The 18807-nt window shown below is 38.1% G+C and overlaps 1 protein-coding gene across 4 annotated transcripts in view; it reads left to right on the top strand.

The window, feature by feature from the left end:
- The window catches only part of GHR (growth hormone receptor), a 299067-nt gene that overhangs the window by 120623 nt on the left and 159637 nt on the right, over positions 1-18807 (top strand). Inside the window, exon 1 of one of the 4 annotated variants that reach the window (XM_024356622.2) lies at positions 6037-6397. The exons of the other annotated variants lie outside the window; for them this stretch is intronic. The gene's annotated coding sequence lies outside the window, so the exon portion shown is untranslated. Of the gene's footprint in view, positions 1-6036; positions 6398-18807 lie in introns of those variants that run through there. 4 annotated transcript variants of the gene reach the window in all.

Genomic DNA, 18807 nt, shown 5'->3' with positions numbered 1-18807 from the left:
ACACAGTGAAGTTGACCAGGATGAAGTACTTACTGAGGTGGAAGAATCAATGGAGAAGGGTGTTCGAGATACAAAATTAAGATAGTGTGTCAAAGAAGGGGGAGTGATCCATTGTGGCAAGTGTTATTCATTGGTTAAATAAGATGATTAAGAATTTGCCACAATGTGGAAGTCATTGGTGACTACAGCAAAAGCTATTCCATTGATGTAGTGGAGATTAAAGCCTGATTTCAGTAAGTTTAAGAAATTGGGCAAGGAGGAATTAAAGAAAGGAGAATAAGACAATTTCTTCAAGAAGTTTTGATTTAGAGGGGAGCAGAGAAATGGGTCAGTAACTTCATGAGCAGTAACTGAAATAGGAGTAAAGGTCTTTTCCTCTTTTTCTAAAAGGAGATAATTTTAGTGCACACTTAAGGTGATTCTTATCTTCCTGCAAAAATAGCTCCTTTAGGTATTTTTCAAAATTTTATACATGTATATTTCTATTGCAATCATTTTTGGGGTAAAAGTGATTTCTGGTTACAAGGTTGAATTGTATGGTGGTAGTGAGGTCTGAGATTTTAGTTCATCCATCACCCAAGTAATGTACATTGCACCCAATATACACCTTTTTTTATCCCTCAGCCACCCCACCCCCTCCTCAGTCTCCAGTGTCCATTATATCACTCTGTATGCCTTTGCACACCCATAGCTTAGCTCCCACTTATAAGCAAGAACTTCATGGTATTTGATTTTCCATTCCTGAGTTACTTCTTTTAGAATAATGGCCTCCAGCTCCATCCAAGTTGCTGCAAAAGACATTATTTCCTTCTTTTTTATGGCTGAGTAGTATTCCATGGTGTATATATACCACATTTTATTTATCCACTCATTGTTTGATGGGCATTTAAGTTGTTTCTACATCTTTGCAATTGTGAGCTGTGCTGTGATAAACATACATGAGCAGGTATCTTTTTGATATAATGACTTATTTTCCTTTAGGTCGATTCCCAGTAGTGAGATTGCTGGATTGAATGGTAGATCTACTTTTAGTTCTTTGAGAAATTTCCACATTGTTTTCCATAGAGGTTGTACTAATTGACATCACTACCAGCAGTGTATAACTAATCCTTTTTCACTACCTCTACACCAGCATTTATTGTTTGTTTTTGGGGTTTTTTTTGTTTTTGTCTTTTTATAATGGTCATTCTGGCTAGGAAAAGGTGGCATATCATTATGGTTTTAATTTGCATTTCCCTCCTTTAGGTATTATTTAATGAGAGTCTTTTGGTGGTAAAGTATCTTAGTTTTCATGTGTGCTCACACACACATACACAGAGTTTTTAGTGACAGGCTAGTTGGGTATCAAATTCTGAATTGATGTTTTTTTCTCTAATACTTTTAAAGTTTATTTGTGTTCTGGCATCTGTTGTTACTAAATAAAAATCTTCCACCAGTCCATATGAGTTCATTAGCAGGTAATCTGCCTCTTATTTTAAGCACTTTTAAAGATTTTTCTGTATCTTGATGCCATATGATAGATCTAATTTTTATTTTTACTTTATTATATTTAGATTTACTTTACTCAGTAATTACTGTGGGCCTTTAATCTGCAAACTCAATCAATTATTCGATTTTATAAAATTATCAGTAATAACCTTTTCTATAACTGATTATTTGCAGTTGAATTAAATCCTCTCTTTCTGGAATTCCCATCATATGTGTGTTGGAGCTTCTCAATCTGCCCTCCAAGGCTCGTAACTGCTCTTTTAAATTTTTCAGTACTACTCTCTTAATTTTTTTTTTAAAAAAAACAAACCTAATATTGCAGTGTTTGGCACAGAAGAAGAAGTTCAAAGTACAACTTTGCAGTGCCACGTTGACCAGCTATTCTGGCACTGGTTATTCTTTAAAGTTATTTTTAAGGTTAACGTACCTTATCAGGCAGCAGGTCTCAAAACCTAGGGAAGTTTAAAAGCCTAAAGGCAGCCTGGCAAAAATCAAGCTGATTAAAATGCTCTTTCCCATTTTCTTGTCCTCCTATGCCCTCATCCCTAAAGAATAGTGAGAGGGCCTTTCTTAAAAAGATATGTATAAAATAGCAGAAAGAAAAAGGGGATCCAGCAAACGTGAGAAGACATACTTAGATAATTCACAGTAAATGTTCCAAATAATATTCAGCCTCACTAATTCTCAAATAAATGTAAAACAATGGCAGATCATTTTTATCCATTAAATTAGTGAAAATAGGAGGAAAAGAACATTTTGCTGACAATTGTTAACAGTGAAACTGAAATTCTCTTCTTGTCTAGTTTGAGTCTAAATTAGGACAGTTTGAAAGCAATTGGGTGATATCTATGAGAAATCTCATAAACATTCTACCCTTCCATGTAGCAACATTGCTTCTGTGAATCAACCATTAGGCAAATAAATGGAAATAACAAACCAAATTTCCCCCCACCTCCCAAGAGATGTTTATTGTAACATTACCGATAATATTGAAAAACTAGAAGCAATCTATATCAGTGACCCACCCTTGTTTTGACTGTCACTCACCGTAAGAAAATATTAGGTATACAAAGTAACCCAACAGACACACCCATGCATCAAAAAGTTCCATATAAGGAAACCGTTCAATCCATTCCATTTATTTAAACAAGCCAATGAACAAAGCTGGCTTTGATCCACGAAATTGATCCTACAACCTAAGAGTAGGTTATGACTCAGTTTGAAAAGCACCAATCTGAATGTCCTATAAAAGACATATGATGGAATATGAATTAAATTTGATATTCACAATTTTTTATTTTTTTTGTTTGAGGGTAGTTGGAGGGGTACTATGTTTCTTCAGCCAGCAAGGAAGATAATGTTTCCAGATAACTCCATATAATGGAGATTTACTGTAATGATACCAGATCTGTTCTACTATGCCCAGCCATTCTTATGTATCTGTCTCTCAATGCATCATGGGTCCTTTATGGATTCTTTTGTGATGTCCTCAAGCTTCCTGTCCACTCCCTAGCAACTTGCCCAAACTGATAGAACCCGCCTGAATCACTCAACATCTGATTTCAAGCATTTTCTCTCGGTCAGCCTTTGGTATTAGGACTTTATTCTCAGTCTAATCAATTAATATTAGCTGAGCTAGGTTGATTTCATTTGAATCAACAAAGAATTGCTAAAAGCTGCATTTCCTAGAAAATGTGGCAATATAATTGGCAGGTACTTGAGAGTCTTTAATGTTAAATGGAAAAAAATAAAAAATAATAAGAGACAACTTTTTATATGGAGCATGTTTTCGGTTTTCTTTAGATATTTTGTTAGAGACAAAAAAGGAATCCAGAATTTATTTTATACTATATTAGTACTTAACAGATTTCTACATAAGCAAGTATTATGCATTTGTAATCAGAAAAAAATATCAAAATTAGCTCTGTGGAAAATGATCATCTTGCAAGCAAGCATCATGTACCCCTACTTTTGATTTAGCTCATCTTCTTGATGTAAATATGAAGTGTCTGCGGTTGAAATTCTGTTTGAAGCGGAAATCTTCATGTTTGTCTTACAAATACCATCTAAGAGTACATTGCTCAGTATAAAACTTGTTTTGGGGGTTGGGTACAAAAACCTGCAAAGATATACTCCAGGCTCCTTTTCCCAAAGTCCTTCACTTTCCTACTCTTAGTATAACCATTGTTTTGTAAAATTTAATAAGGCCCCTAATAACTTGGGGTTTGGGAATTTGATTTGAGGTAACATGCCTCAGAGTATCACCTATTTTTTATTAAACCAAAAAATTTCTATCTGACAAAGATGTGCATTTATGTGGGCCTTAATAATTCCCCCAAATAAAACTATTCATAAGTTCTAACAGTTCCAAATACTTTTGGTTTCAGCACACTAATAGGATTTATAGCTGTCTTAGATAAGGAGCAGTATCTTCTAAAGCTCATGAAAAAGCCATATCAGAATGCCATGTGTTCAGGTATATTTCCTTTTCTTTATGGTATCAAGAATAAAATCTCAGCTTATGTTTTCACACAAGTGTGGTGTGATTACTTTTTCCCATTACTCTTTCGATTGAGCCTGACAAATGAGGTGAAAAAATCTTTCTCTTTCAAGGATGAACTAGAAAGATCTAGGCTGGCTGGTCACAAAACCACTGACTAGTTGGCCCTTTGTCTTTTTATAACCCCTCATTGTCTGGGATCCGACATCATAGTGAGTCTCAGACATGTTCCACAAGTCTAGATAGCCCTCATCCATGTGTTCAGTGGTCCAGCCCATAAGCATCCAAGCCAGCAGGGTGAGGAGGGGAAGTGTAGGGGATGCTCATTGCCCTGAAGGATGCATATGCCACTTCCATTCAGGTCCTGCTTGCCAGAACATAGTCATGTGACCACAGTTAGCTGCAAGGTTGGCTGAGAAATGCCTTTCACTGGGTTCTATTACTAACTGAAAATGGGAAGAGTGAAAGTTGGGGATAACTAGTAAATATTAGTTAGTCCAAGTCATGGATTGTGGTATTAATTCCATGTGCAAGGAAGGTCATTTAAATGTTTTATGCAGAAGGATGCCATGATGATAATTATGTTTCAAAGCATATTTCTGTGTGTGAGAGAGAGACTGAAAGAGAGAGTGAGATAAATGGATTGGAGAGAATTTGTCTGAGTGTTAAGTGGCCATTCTCAAACCCAAGTGGGAAATGGTGGCTAGTAACAGTAGTGAGGATAAAGGGGGATGGAATGGACTCAAAAGATACAGAAGAGATAACATCAAAAGATGAAACAGGGGCAGAGGAGGAAGAAAAGACATCCAGATAACTCCTAGGTTTCTGATTTATACTGCAAATTCTGGGGATCAGGTGTTTATGGACCACTGAGTTTAGTTTTAGAAACGTGATTTAGAGGTATTTGTCAGATAGGTGGTTTCTACACATTCAAAATAAGATTTCAAAACATATTAGCCACAATTCACAATCAGCAAAATTCTCAAATCTAGTCATTGTCAACTAAACTATTAAAATGAATTTTCCCCTCTGAGTGTTTCTCATCTTAAAGGGTTTGTGTGTATTACATGTCACAGAATGGCTTATTGCATATAAACATGGGAAAGCAAGCCAGGCAGAAGGAGTCTTGTAACCAGCTAAAGGCCCAGCTACTTCTTGAAGCAGTCATAAATCATGAACGGTCTTCTTGTGTTAATAGCGTGGACAGGACTGTTGGTCACACACAGGAAAATGAGTCACACAGTCTTGTGTGTACAGCAACTCACTCCACACTCAATGATGGGAATGGTCATGATTGTTCTAACTGTGTGAGCAGCTACAAGAATTATGGCAAAGCTCCAGAGCTAGAAAGCTGGTTTTATTTTTTATGTCACCTGAGTATGTAATTCACTAAATGTTTAGTATTTTATACCTTTTAGTTGACTTGTGAGCCCTTTCTAAAGGAGATCTATTTCCCTCTACTAGAAGGTAATCAGAAAAACCCTAAACTACGTTTTCTAAATGCTGTGTTCTTCTGCCCGATTGACCAAAATATACTTAGTTGATTAGGACTTTGAAGGGATGAGATGAGGGGACTAAATTAAGATGCAGGAATTTCAGTTTTCTAGGGGTTTTCTGTAAACTACTTTATACTGCTGACAAATGGTTAAATGTTTACAATGAAACTAAGTATGCTAGGATTTCTAATGAGCAATGAAATTTTAGAATTCATTTACTCATTAATTTCTTCATTTACAAGATGTACAATGTGCTGTCTTCTGGGCATTTGGGGTACTTTAATGAGGTAGCAGTGAGTACAACAGATGGTCACTTCTGCCTTTGTTCTTATACTCCTTGGAGAAGGGAAAGGACCAGATTCAGATACCCTATCGCTGCTTTCTACCCATCCAGATCAGAGCCTTTGCTGAGTTCTAACGCTTAGCCCTCTTCTCAGCTGATTTGGCTGCCTCCATTGTAATAGGCCTCATGAGACTCCAGCCTAGGCCTGGCCTTCAGTTCAGCAGGCAGAGCCCAGAGATGTACTGGGCAAAGGTCAGGGGATTTATTATATGAGGCAATGGTCTGATGTGATTTAATTTACTCCTCTGGTACCAGATATGTGTGTGTGTGCATGAGAGAGAGAGATTGAGAATGACTGATTTGGGAGGGATTTTGTGAAGGTTTATATATCAAAGCAGAAAGACCAAGAATTTAGAGATTAATACATGCCAAGTGGTAACCAAGAAACTTCTGTGGGATCCCACCTCCAACCCCTCCCTCTCTGCCAGATTTTAACCAAATCAGTGTGATGTGATCTGCTTGCATATATGAGTGAAAGAAAAAGGAAATTTAAAAAGTTCTTGATATAAAGCCTGGAGGAAACAATACGAAAATCCAGCCTCTATTTCAGCAATATCTGCCGGACTATTGGTTAGTATTCCCTTACTGTTACTTATTGTTTGATTAAAAGGCTGATAGTCAGGGTTTTTTTTTCTAACTTTTGCATTTTTTAGATATAAATCTTTAATATATGGCTTTGGCCAGATGTTTTCCTTTCTCCTCCCACTTCGTTCTTCCCTCTTCTGGGTTAATTTCTCATTGTTCTCTCTTCCCTTTACTTCTCTGCCCTTTTCCTTTCTACTCTAAGCGAAACTTCTTTTTTTCTGTGCTGGAGTTTATAAAGTATTCTTTTAGGCAAAGAAAGCCTTTGGCTGCCTTCCTCCTTGTCTGGTCACCATCAAGATATAATTTTGGTTTTCAAAGGTTGTTCTCTGAAGGAAGGACTAGTTTTCTGAGCATTTAGAGAGCGGATACATTTTGAGAAAGTCAACAGAGATAGTAATTTGCACTCAGGAAATACTTAAGGGTTTTAATTCTGTTCCATGTGTTACATTTCAACAGTTTACATTAAGAAAAGTATTGTAAAGAGAAGTGATACCACAATTGCATGTTTATTTTGCATCTTTAGTCTGAGAGATGGTCAGTACTTTGAAGGAAAGAGAAATAGGGCTTTGTCCCCTTCTGCTTCTTGCGATACCTCTTTTCAGATTAACTCTGATGCTTTAGGTTTCTTACTGCATGCCTGATTAAAACCCATCCCATAATGCCTGATGTGATGGGAACCACCACTTATTCTATCTCAATGGAAAGTATTCACATGAACTTTCAACAGAAGGACATTCTCCCACCTCTTCCAAACCCCTCTTTTAAAACCGTGTCCATGGGCCTTTATCCATGTCTTCAACAATTTGTTTAAAACTGGTTGTGCTAGGTAGTGGGCAATATAAAGATGAGCCACAGGAGAGAGATGACAATATCACTGATTCCTTATAGTGCTGTAATAAGGGTTTATTAAGGCTGTGATAGAAGTAGAGAGGAGAGGCACCTGACTTCACTTGGGAGTGGGGTTGTTGCTAAGGTGTTTCTAAGTTGAAATGTCCTTGAGCTGAGGTTTAGGGGAATGAGTAGCAAAGATGGATTAAGTGAGAAGAGGATAGGAGGCAGCAGGCCCAGAGGTGTGAATAGCCCGGAACCTTCTGAGAAGATTCCTTTGTGGACGGAAGAAAGGGGAGGTTTGTGGAAATGGTGGAAGATAAGGTAGAAAGAGGCCACATCAGATCACACATGGCTGGATGTACCTCTCTAAAAGTACTGGGGGGTTTGAAACAGAGGCTATAAATTGGCAGTTTAAGAAAATCACTGTGGTGTCAGTGTGAAGAATACATTTTTGCAAGATTCTAACTAGGATTATTTTCAGAAATTTAGGCCCAATTTAGTCCAGATGTCAGGGCTAGTTTGGAGTAAATTTCTTTCTTTAATTACTCCAGGGCTCTTGTATTGCTTCAAAGAAAGTAGAAAGTGGAACTCACCCTCATTCAGGGAGGGTGGGCAAGCGACCAGCCAGCTGGGGAAGGCCAGAGAGCCAGGTCACCTTGTGCCCACACTTGTTATGATTTGTTTGTATTGTCTGCCTGATGATCAATGATATTAGCTATGACAGCACGTATGAGCCTGGGGTAAGTGTGTCTTCTTGCTACTTGAAGTGCTTCTTGAAAATAGTGGCAGGCTGAAGACAACAAGGAATACTGAAAAAGCCCATTGGACTGGGGACAGGAGACCTGGTGCTGCTCCCAGCTTGGCCGGCACCAGCTCCGGGGGCTTAGACACATTACTTCACCTCTCTGGGCTTAACTTACCCCATTTGTAAAATGCAACCTTTAGACTAACACTGTTCTCGGGGCCATGTTCAGCCTCTGGCTTCTGTCATTGTGATCCTGCCTCCCCAAGTTTCCTCTGGGCCCCATCACTACTAACCCTAGGCTTCTAGACATTCTGATTCATAGAGAAATAGGAAAGCCCATTTATCTTAAGTTAATGTCAGCCAGAAATACAGTTGTGTCTTAAGGAATCTAATCTAGTGAACATGGAAAATAATTTTCTAAGGAAAAAAATTGATTGGTGTTCTGTCCTGAACTGATGGCAAAAGGGAAGCAGAACCACTTCACACATCTCAATCTCTCTGTTTTTTCCTTTTTATCCTCTTGAATTTTTCTGCCTGTTTGTCTTTCAAAAGTAGAGAGGAGTTTGAATGGGGATGCTGAGGAGACTGAGGGTAGCCACCGATGGGGGAAGCTGGACTGTGGGAAGCCGAGTTCTGCCACCTGACAAAGGGGCACGTGTTTAGTGTTTATTTGGCATAGCAGCTGTTCAGGTGGAGCCCAGGCAGAATTTTGATGTCGTTGGGACCTTCCATACCTTTCTGAAATTCTCTTGCACCAACACCCGGCACCCTCAGGTTATGTTCTGCTGCCCAAAGCCTGAGGCTCAACTTCTAGCCCTCTCTTTTCTCTTTTACCGGAACTAACTTCTAAAAATCCAGAAATGACAAGTAGATGGTGGTCTGGATGTTCCTGAGGTGGAAAGAGAACCTCTAGTGCCTCTGGCTGACATTATATCCACTGACAGGTCCCCTCCCGCACGCATACATGTCACATGTTTCTGCTTATTTATCAAATACAGCCCATGCTTTGGTGATTGAGAGCAGAGTGGGGATTATAAGTTGATGCAGTAGGTCTGTGTCTTGCCCTTAGAAGTTTACAAACAGCAACACAGGCACCAAGAGCTCATCTGTTCCACCCACAGGGATTTATCATCTTGTGACTTGGATATTGTGGAATATTTTATAGTAAAGGTTAAAAAAAAACAATGTAGGCACAGAGGAGTTAACAGCTAAGTTGCGGTGGGGAGTCTGGAAGGCTTCATGGACGTGGTGATATTTGAACGTGACTTTGAAGGCTAGGTAGAGTCCTGATTTGTCTAACAGTAGCCTTGAAAGTAAAGGAAACTTGACCATGAAGAAGGCTGTTGAAAGTCTGGAGAAAAGAGAAGGTAGGGGACTAAGACTCTAGGAGAAGGTACTACGTTCCAGGGAGAATGCAGAGGTAGAATCCTCCCTCATGGTGACAAGTTAAATGTGAGAAGGGATGGAGTAACCAACTGGGTGAACCCTGATCTCATTAAGCAAAATAAGAAATAGAAGAAATGAATCTGCATGCTCATAATGTAGGGATCAGAAGCAGGTAGGAAATGCTGACTTTATTTTAGACAGAGATTATTTTAGGTACTCCTGTGGACATCCAGGTGTATTATTTCCCTATGTCTGAAGCACATGTCCTTTGGTTCTTTAGCATTTTGATGATGATGCTCCATGTAAACTGCCCCCTAGGATTTTCTATAAGTTTTCTTCCTCATTCGAGAGTAAAGTTTTAACTGGTAACATGATCACAAGTGGTTGAAAAGTTAAAATGTTATTCATATAGCTTTCCAATGAGGGGAGCATGAATGGTTTGGTACTGTTTTACAAGATGTGAAAACTGATTTCACTTAAGTAGACTGTAACATAAAGTTTATGTGTCTGTCCCTTTGGCTTCCTGGTAGGTGGACAGTCTCTCTGAATCAATAGTGGCTCAGCCTTCTGATTTCAAACCTCTTTGGCCAGCCAACTGGTTTAGGAGAAACATGCCCAGGTCATTGAATTATAATTTCCTGAGTTATGGTGTGGTGGTCCCGTAGGACAGTAAACATAAGCCTCCTGGGAACTGAACTTTTAATTCAGGAGGACTGAAAACAAGCTCTTCTGAGCCAAGATTTGCAAGGACATGTTACAAAGATAGACTGGCCTTCCTGCTTCCACACCATTTTTTCCTCCATAAATACATGCTCCTTTTCCGTATTTTTCTTCTACCCTAGTCTGTTGTAGATTTTGACCTTGGCTGTTACTTTCCTACCAACACATTGCCTATTTTTAAGTTTCCTGGTTTGACCTGATGTTAAGATGGAAAGCAAAGCTAGCAAACTGATGGAGATAGGGCCTTCCAGCCTTTCTAACTTTCCCTGGGATCATCTCATGTTGATTTACATGTTCAAAAAATTTTTTTAAATAAATAAATTGCATCAGTTGATCCAGAGGTGATTAGACTCTAGGGGCCTGATTTATCTTAGCCAAACTTAAGAGATGAGCCAATACACCAAAATGCCAATATATTTGTTTGTTCTCTATGGCACTGTCAAGCAATTTCATTTCATCTGATTATTGTGTTCATTTTCCTGAAAGATAGTGAACCCAGAAAACAAGAATCAGAAGGTCATTTGACAACTGTGGAGTTGGAATAGAGGGAACTGAATGACCCTCTATTGGGTCATGAGGGAGAGCATCATCAAGCTTTGAGAAATTATTGCACCTGTCTCTGTGTTGGGACATTTTTTTGGTCCCAGGTAGTTGGAGGAGACAAAGCTGTAAATTATTTACTAGTTTTTCAACATTTCCTTATCAGTTATCGTTAACTGATGGAACTAAGTTTTCTCTAAAGTCCCTTATGAATAAAATTGCTAGACATTGCAAAAATGCCCCTCTCAATATTGACATGCTTCAGTGGTGATTATCTTCCTGATTAATGTTTACAGTCAATCTCAAGCTCTATAATGGACTCTTAAAGGCTGTAGTAGTATTCTATTGCTTCCATAACATATCACCACAAACTTAGTGGCTTAAACAATACCCATTTATTGTCCCACAGTTCCATATGTGAGAAGTCTGGGCACACCATGGCCCAACTGGGCTCTTGCTTAGAGTTTGCAAGGCAGAAATCAGTGTTGTTAGGGCCTCTAGGGATGAATTTTCCTCCAAGCTCATTCCAGTTGTTTTCATGAACTGAGTTCCTTGTCATTGTTGGACCATGTTCCCCATTTCCTTGCTGGCTGTCAGCTGGGAGCCAGTTTTTGCTCCTAGAGGCTATCTGCATTGCATCTCATGGTTTCTGTGTGCCCCCTTCCAGCAACAAGATTCTATGTACCCCCTTCCAGCAACAATATTCTATGTACCCTCTTCCAGCAACAGAAGATCAAGTCCTTTTCAAGTTTCTAATCTCTCTGACTTCCCCTTCTGCCATATCTCATTCTGCTTTTACAGGCTCAGGTGATTACATCCGTTTGTGCAGATAATCCAAGATAATCTCCCTGTTTTAAAGCCAGTGGGTTAGCCATCTTAATTACATCTGCAAAATTCCTTCACAGCAGTACCTAGATTAGTGTTTGAATAACCCAGGATGGTAATCTTGTGGGGGATCTTTTAGCATTCCATCTACCCAGTCTCATCAGCAACACTTTGAAATATTGTCGTTGAGTGATCATTTCTGTGGCCAGCTGATTTCATCTATACATGTGTATTCTTTTTATTTGCCATTTTATAGGATAATATTTTCTGATCTTAATTCCATATTTCAGTATTAAAATTACTTGACATAGATCCATAAATCATCATCTGTTGCAAAAAAGCACATTAATTGATTGGTTGAATGGGGAGATTGATATTTCTTTTCTCTTCTTCTGCTCAGGTGGGGGCAACTTTTGGGGGCAGATGAGTTCCGTTGCCACAAAACTTATATAGCACATTTGGTTTGCACTGAATCAGCGATTCTCAATCCTGGCCATGCTTTAGAATTATACAAGAAAAATCTTCAAATATCAATACTCAGTCCCTACCCTACTGATCCAATTCATCTATGATAAAGCCAGAGCATTGATTTTTAAGTTCTGCAAGTGATTCTAATATACAGCCAAGGCTAAGAACTACTGATATGTTCCAAACACTCTATTTTGGAGATAAAGAAGTTGAGGCTGAGAATGAGAACTTAGTCACATAAAGTTCCATAACTACAGACAGAAGTTCTGTCCTACAAAAAAAAAAAATTTGATGCTTTAATTGTATGTAGAGTTCAATGCTCAGTAATTATGTACAAAGTGAGTGTTGAGACGATCTGGAACACCCTACTTCTTGCTTTAGTAGGAAGACTATTTCTTTCTACTACTTTAAAAAATTATCAGATCTTGCAAAATAACTGTATGAAGGTCTCTTCTCAGCAGCTTTGGCCTGCCTTGTGAGTAATAATAAACACAGATCTATTCTACACTAGCTAGGGAGCTGGCCGCATGGATTTCTACTACCTCTCTGTGTTCCAGAGCTTCATGGTACAATGCAGTAGCCACTAGCCACATGTAGCTATTAAACACTTGAAATGGAACTAGTTTCAACTGAGATGTATGTGAGTGTAAAAGGCATACTAGAATCAAAGATTCAGTATGAGAAAAAAAGGTGCAAAATATCTCATTAACACTTACATTGATTACATGATGAAATAATATTTGAATATATTGAGTTAAATAAGACACATTATTAAAATTAATATATCAATTTTTAACTTTTTTAATGCAGTTGCTAGAAAATTTACAACTATGTATGTGGTTGGCATTTGTGGCTCACATTATATTTCTGTTAGACAGCACTTTTCTAGGGAGTATTTTCTATTAAAGCTATTAACAATGAATGGTCCAAGTCCAAGCTATTATACCTCCTTTGATCCTGAAGAGTGAAGGGGTACACTGTAAACTTCCTGGAGATGAGACATGATATTGATCTGCCCTGTGTTTGCCATCTATCTGGCAGCCAGTCAGTCTGGCCAAATAGACTTCTATTTTTACATAGAAGCTTAAAGGAGGCAGGATAATGCCCCATGTCATGGAGAGAGCACACTGCATAGCTCTTGAGTAATGTACCCAAAAGTAGACCAGGTGCTTTTGGAGGTTCTAAGGCATAGCGATAAATATTACATCCCTTGAGCAATGTAATACAGCCCTTGAAGAAACTGCCATGTCAGCACTTATGAATTATCACTGTCTTTGACAGGCCCTATGCACTGAAAATATTATGGTGTCTACCTCTCTTTATAATTCACATCCAAATATTACTCTGTCTTTTTCTTGCTCCCTGTAGTTTGTTCTCATTCACTGCTACCCTGATTGTGTGTTTAGTGTGCCTAGTTCACAATTGAAGAAGCATGGGAAAGTAAAGGCAGGCCTTGGAAAGATCAAGCACAGTTCGAAACCCTACCCAGAAATATTCTGTCTGTGTGAGCTTGGGAGATTTACTTAACCTCTCTGAGCTCCTCTAAACTTCCATTTTCTCATTTGTGAAATGAGCCTTTCTCTTGCAAGGTCTGTCTGAAGGTTGAATGAAATAAGAAGGTACCTGGCACACTTATTTTTTGGGTAGATGTTGTGGTGAACATCTACTCTGTGGCAAGCCTATGGCTAATTGTTAGGATGTAATCGTGAGTGAGACACAGCTACTGCTTCCAGCTAAGAGAAGAGAAAGACAAGGAGCCTGGTAACATCGGGACATGAATAGCCGTCAATGAAAGGCAGCTATTATTACACTGCACAGTGCAGGATTTGGCTTATAACAAAATTTTAGAAGGGTGTTCAGGTGAGGGAATTGAGACCCATAGTGATTAAATGACTACCTGAGTCACCAGCTCGGGCAATGCTGGGCTGATATCAGGTTATGGGATTGCTGACTCCTCCTCTAGTAATGCCTTTCCTGGGAGATCACATTGCCTCACTCTTGGTTTCCCAACTTGTTTACCTTCAAAGAATAACTTTACCATGTTGGACTCGATAAAAGGAAAGAGGGGTTTCTTCCAATTTTTGCTCCATTTGTTATTAGGGCATGCTAGTAACTAACTGTCTTTGAAAACCTACGCTTCTGTTAACTCCAAAGAAGGCAGGAACACATGCACTTCTTTAAGATATAAAAAGTATTTAGTATACTATAAATTATTATAGTAATCATTGTTAGATTATATCTCACCAAGATAATGAATGTTTTTGTTTGAAGACTTCACTGTATGAGAAATTGTCTCCTATAGCTTATTTATCTCCTTTTAGATTAGGTAAAACAAAATTTTCAAATTTGAGTCTGAAGAAAATTCCAACATCTTTAAATTTGTTTAAGGAACATTTTCCATGATCTATATGATCTATCATAGTAATTTAAAAAATCAGATTTTAGAATGAGCCACGTGTAGAAAGAGAAAAAAAAGTAGAAAGTCAATAAGAGGTTTCATTTTTCAAATTTTGTTTTGGAAAAAACTACTTGGTAGGGACAATGGTGTAAAGTAAGATATAAGAAGGAATATACTGTTCAAATAAGCGGCCATGCAATTGATTTTCTCTTTCATGTAACAATCACATCTGCATTGTGAATCCGTTAATGCACCAAGTGAATCAAGCTTAGTGAGTTGACAAACATCCACAGGGATAGTTGCGGGGAGGCATTATAAAGTGCAATGTGGTCCTAGTGAAACAGAATGCTTCGTTCTTTGAGAAAGTTCCACTCTGAATAGAATAAATATGCATACCAATATCGGAGTATGGCCAAGCATTTGGCTACTGACGTGCCCCTTCTTCTTTCACTCCTCCATAAAGGAAGAGACAGAGACTCAGGTTCTTGTAACTCAGTTGCCTTTTTTGAGTTCTCCCAAGAAAAGTTCTAACTTCAAGCCAAGCGTCTTGTCACTGGGATTTCTAATTTTTAGTTCTAGAAATCCATGATTTCACAAAACAAATTATCCAAACCTAACGACAACCACATAGAACTTTCTTAAAGTAGACGAGGGAGGAATTAGCCCCTAAAGTATTTCCTGCACAATTGGAACTCACTATAGAAGATGTACAATTGCCTGTACACCCAAGCACAAATAGGCTGTATTATTGCCTTATCCTAGGAGATATACACTTTACATTATGATGGTCCTTCCCTTTCCTGGACCTTCATATGATGTAAGTGCTTGATTTAGGAATAGGGTCTTACATATTGTGGCTGGCGAAGAGCATATTTGCTGATTGCTCTACCACCTGCCTAGATGTCCTCTTCATGATATATAAATGAGGGTCCCTACTCTCAATATACCCCATAGGAACATAATAAAACATGAATAGTCTATTTGTTACTACTACCAAGAAGACTTCAGTAAGTGTAATAACTAACCCTTTTGGATACATGCAGAGGGAATGCCAAATGCTTTAAATAAATTATCTCATCTAATCCTGATTTTTTTATTAAAAAGGGAAAATCTTATCATATCAATATTAGAGATGAGTAAACTGAGGTTTGGTAGACCTGGGATTTGAACCTAGCCCTCTGTGACTCCAAAGCACATTCACTTAACCCCAAGCCCACCCTCTCTGTAAATGAAGATTAATGATAGCATCTGTGGTAGAAGCTAATGTCTCCTGACCTGGGAAAATATCTTTCAATGATTATTAACTAAATGTGATCAGCTGCCAGTGGATCAGATGTCATCAAATAAAATCGAGTGTCCAGGGTTTACTCAACAGTATTGTCTCTTACATTTTTTATCAATGTTAGTAGATTGCTTAATCTTTGTACCTGTTACCTCACATGAAGCCTAGATAGCATCAGTCCCTTCCCCAGCCAGTTTGTGCTGGGTTCAGCTTCTGGCTTGTGAATCCAGTCAGTGAATTAATGTTGGTAGCTTAAAAACAGCCCTGAGAGAGGTATTTACATCACAGAAATTGGCAAATGATACAAATCATGACCCTTTTTTTAAATTCCAGGGAGACAGGTGTTAAACATTTACCAGTACACCACTGTCTATGATTCAAATCGGGACATAATAATTGTATTTCTGAAGGTAAACAAATGCACACTGAGTACCCTTGAAAAAAAGCAACCTTCCACAGCTACAATCACACCTAAGTCACCTAAGTCTTTAGTGAATTTTTTGTCCCCATCATTCTGCATTTGGGAGGACCTTTTACAACATAACCATAATGATTTTATATGTCATTTGAAATTTTAAAAAATTACTTTATTTGTTCATTTTTGTTATGAAAGCAAATATGCCCATAGTAAGCATTTAATGTTTTTGAATGTAAGTGCAGACATATAAACCATAAAATGTATATACGAATGCTACCAGTAGAAATAAAATGCAAGCCACATATGTAATTTAAAAATTTCAACTACAGTCATGCACCACGTAATGACTTTTCAATGATGGACTGGTCCCATAAAATTATAAAATCATGTTTTTATGACATCTTTTCTATGTTTAGATATGTCTAGATACATAAATACTTAATATTGTGGTAAAATTGCTTATACTATTCAGTAGAGTAGTAACCTGCTGCACAGGTCTGTAGCCCAGAGCAATAGGCTATCCCATATAGCCTAGGTGTGTAGTAGGCTATACCATCTAGGTTTGTGTAAATACACTCTGTGGTGTTCACAGAACCATGGAATTGCCTAATGATGCATTTTTCAGAATGTATTCCTGTCATTAAGTGATGCATGACTGTAATCACATTTAAAAAATAAGAAATATTTGTTTTAATAATGGATTTTAATTCAGCAGTCAAAAATATGATTTCAACTTGTAGTCAACGTAAACATTATCAAGATATTTTGCTTCTTTTCTTCTTGTACTAAGCTTTCAATTCTGTGTATATTTTATACTTATAGCACATATGAATTTAGATGCTAAATTTTAATCATAAATACTTGATCTGCATTTACATTTCATAAAATGTAAAGCTTAAAAAGTGGGTTCATATATCCAATCTGTTATAGACTTACATATTTAATTAAATTAAATTTAAATTGTCATTGAATTCCTCAATTGCATTAGCCACATTTTAAGTGCTCAATAGCCACATGTGACTTATTGTAACATAATTGGTCATTGCAGGTACATACCATTTATCCTTATTTTATAAAATTGGAAACCTAGGCTGGATGTGGTGGCTTATGGCTATAATCCCAGCACTTTGGGAGGCCGAGATGGAAGGATCAAGTGAGGCCAGGAATTAGAGACCAGCCTGGGCAACACACCAAGACCTTGTGTATAAAATAAATAAATAAATAAAAATAGCTAGATGTGTTGGCACATGCCTATGGTACAAGCTATTTGGGAGGCTGACGAAGGAGGATCCCTTGAGCCCAAGAGTTGGAGACTGCAGTGAGCTATGATTATGCCACTGCACTCCCAACCTGGGTGGCAGAGTGAGACCCATGTCTCTTCAAAAAGTAAAAATACAAATAATATAACAAATAAATAAATAAAATTGGAGACCTACTATATATACAACTCCCAAAAGTCTTTTCCCCCCTCACACGTTACACATTTAAAATTCCCATCCTGCATTCCCTGCTGGATCTCCAAGAGGAGAGAAATCTCTGCAAAAGTAGTTATATCAAAACTGTCTGTGAGCTTTTTCTTCCTCACTCATAGGAAGGAAATAAATTCACATAAGGCATTTTGGATCTGACCATTTTCCAAATTATCATCACCATAAAAAGTTGGTAACAACATGAACTCTGAAAGCAAGCTGTTTCAATGCATGCCTGGTGCTAATGAAAACCAGCAGTTTTAAATGCCCTTTTGGGTTAGCTTCTTCCTTTTTCTGTGCTGTATTATTAGAAAAGCTTCACCAAGGAGATCAACTAGATACAATTTCACAATATTTCTTAGTAATCAATGTTGGCATTTACTCTTCCCATATATTAATTTATTAACATCATGCTTCTAAGGATGCTTTAATCACTTTTTTAAAAAAAATACTTGATACAAATTAGAGGGTGTTAGTTATTTTAGGTGGTGATTTGTTTTGTTTCTGCAAAATTACAAACCAGATATGAGCATATTATTCCCTGTGTGGCTTAATAAACTTTTTTTTCTTTTTTGAGACAGAGTCTCGCTCTGTTGCCAGGCTGGAGTGCAAGGGCACAATCTCGGCTCACTGCAACCTCCGCCTCCTGGGTTCAAGCGATTCTCCTGCCTCAGTCTCCCGATCAGCTGGGACTACAGGTGTGCGCCACCACACCCAGCTAATTTTTGTATTTTTGGTAGAGACGGGGTTTCACCATGTTGGCCAGGATGGTCTCAATCTCTTGACCTTGTGATCCACCTGCCTCGGCCTCCCAAAATGCTGGGATTACAGGTGTAAGCCACCACGCCCGGCCAATACACTTTTAATATAATTTTTGATAAAGGTGTTAAGGAGACTTGTCACCAAATAGTCTAGTCTTCACATTAAATTCACATGATACTCCTCATCTCTATTTAGCTCTCTCTCACCTCCAGTAATGACCTCCCTTGTCTCTCAGTCTTTGGTCTCTTACCTTCAACTTCCCACTAGCCGTTTCTCACATTTCCAAAAGTCTTGTAATTGCCTTAAAACACCAAGTATCCAAAGCAGTCCTATGACCTTCTCCTCCTGCTAACCAACTCAGATCCCCAAATCCTGATTTCTTTCACTAGCACTATCTCTCATCCACACATACTCAGTTATTTGTGATAGACATGTCTATCATCTCTCATATCCAATCATCACCAAATCTTATCAATACTTCTCAGTGATATTAAGTTAAGAAGTCATGAAGGGCGGCTGTACCCTAAGGAAAACCCACTTTTGCACAAATC

The sequence above is a fragment of the Pan troglodytes genome, chromosome 4 (genome assembly GCF_028858775.2).
Source record: "Pan troglodytes isolate AG18354 chromosome 4, NHGRI_mPanTro3-v2.0_pri, whole genome shotgun sequence".
NCBI classification, from domain to species: domain Eukaryota; kingdom Metazoa; phylum Chordata; class Mammalia; order Primates; family Hominidae; genus Pan; species Pan troglodytes.
This window is presented reverse-complemented; position numbering and strand designations above follow the sequence as displayed.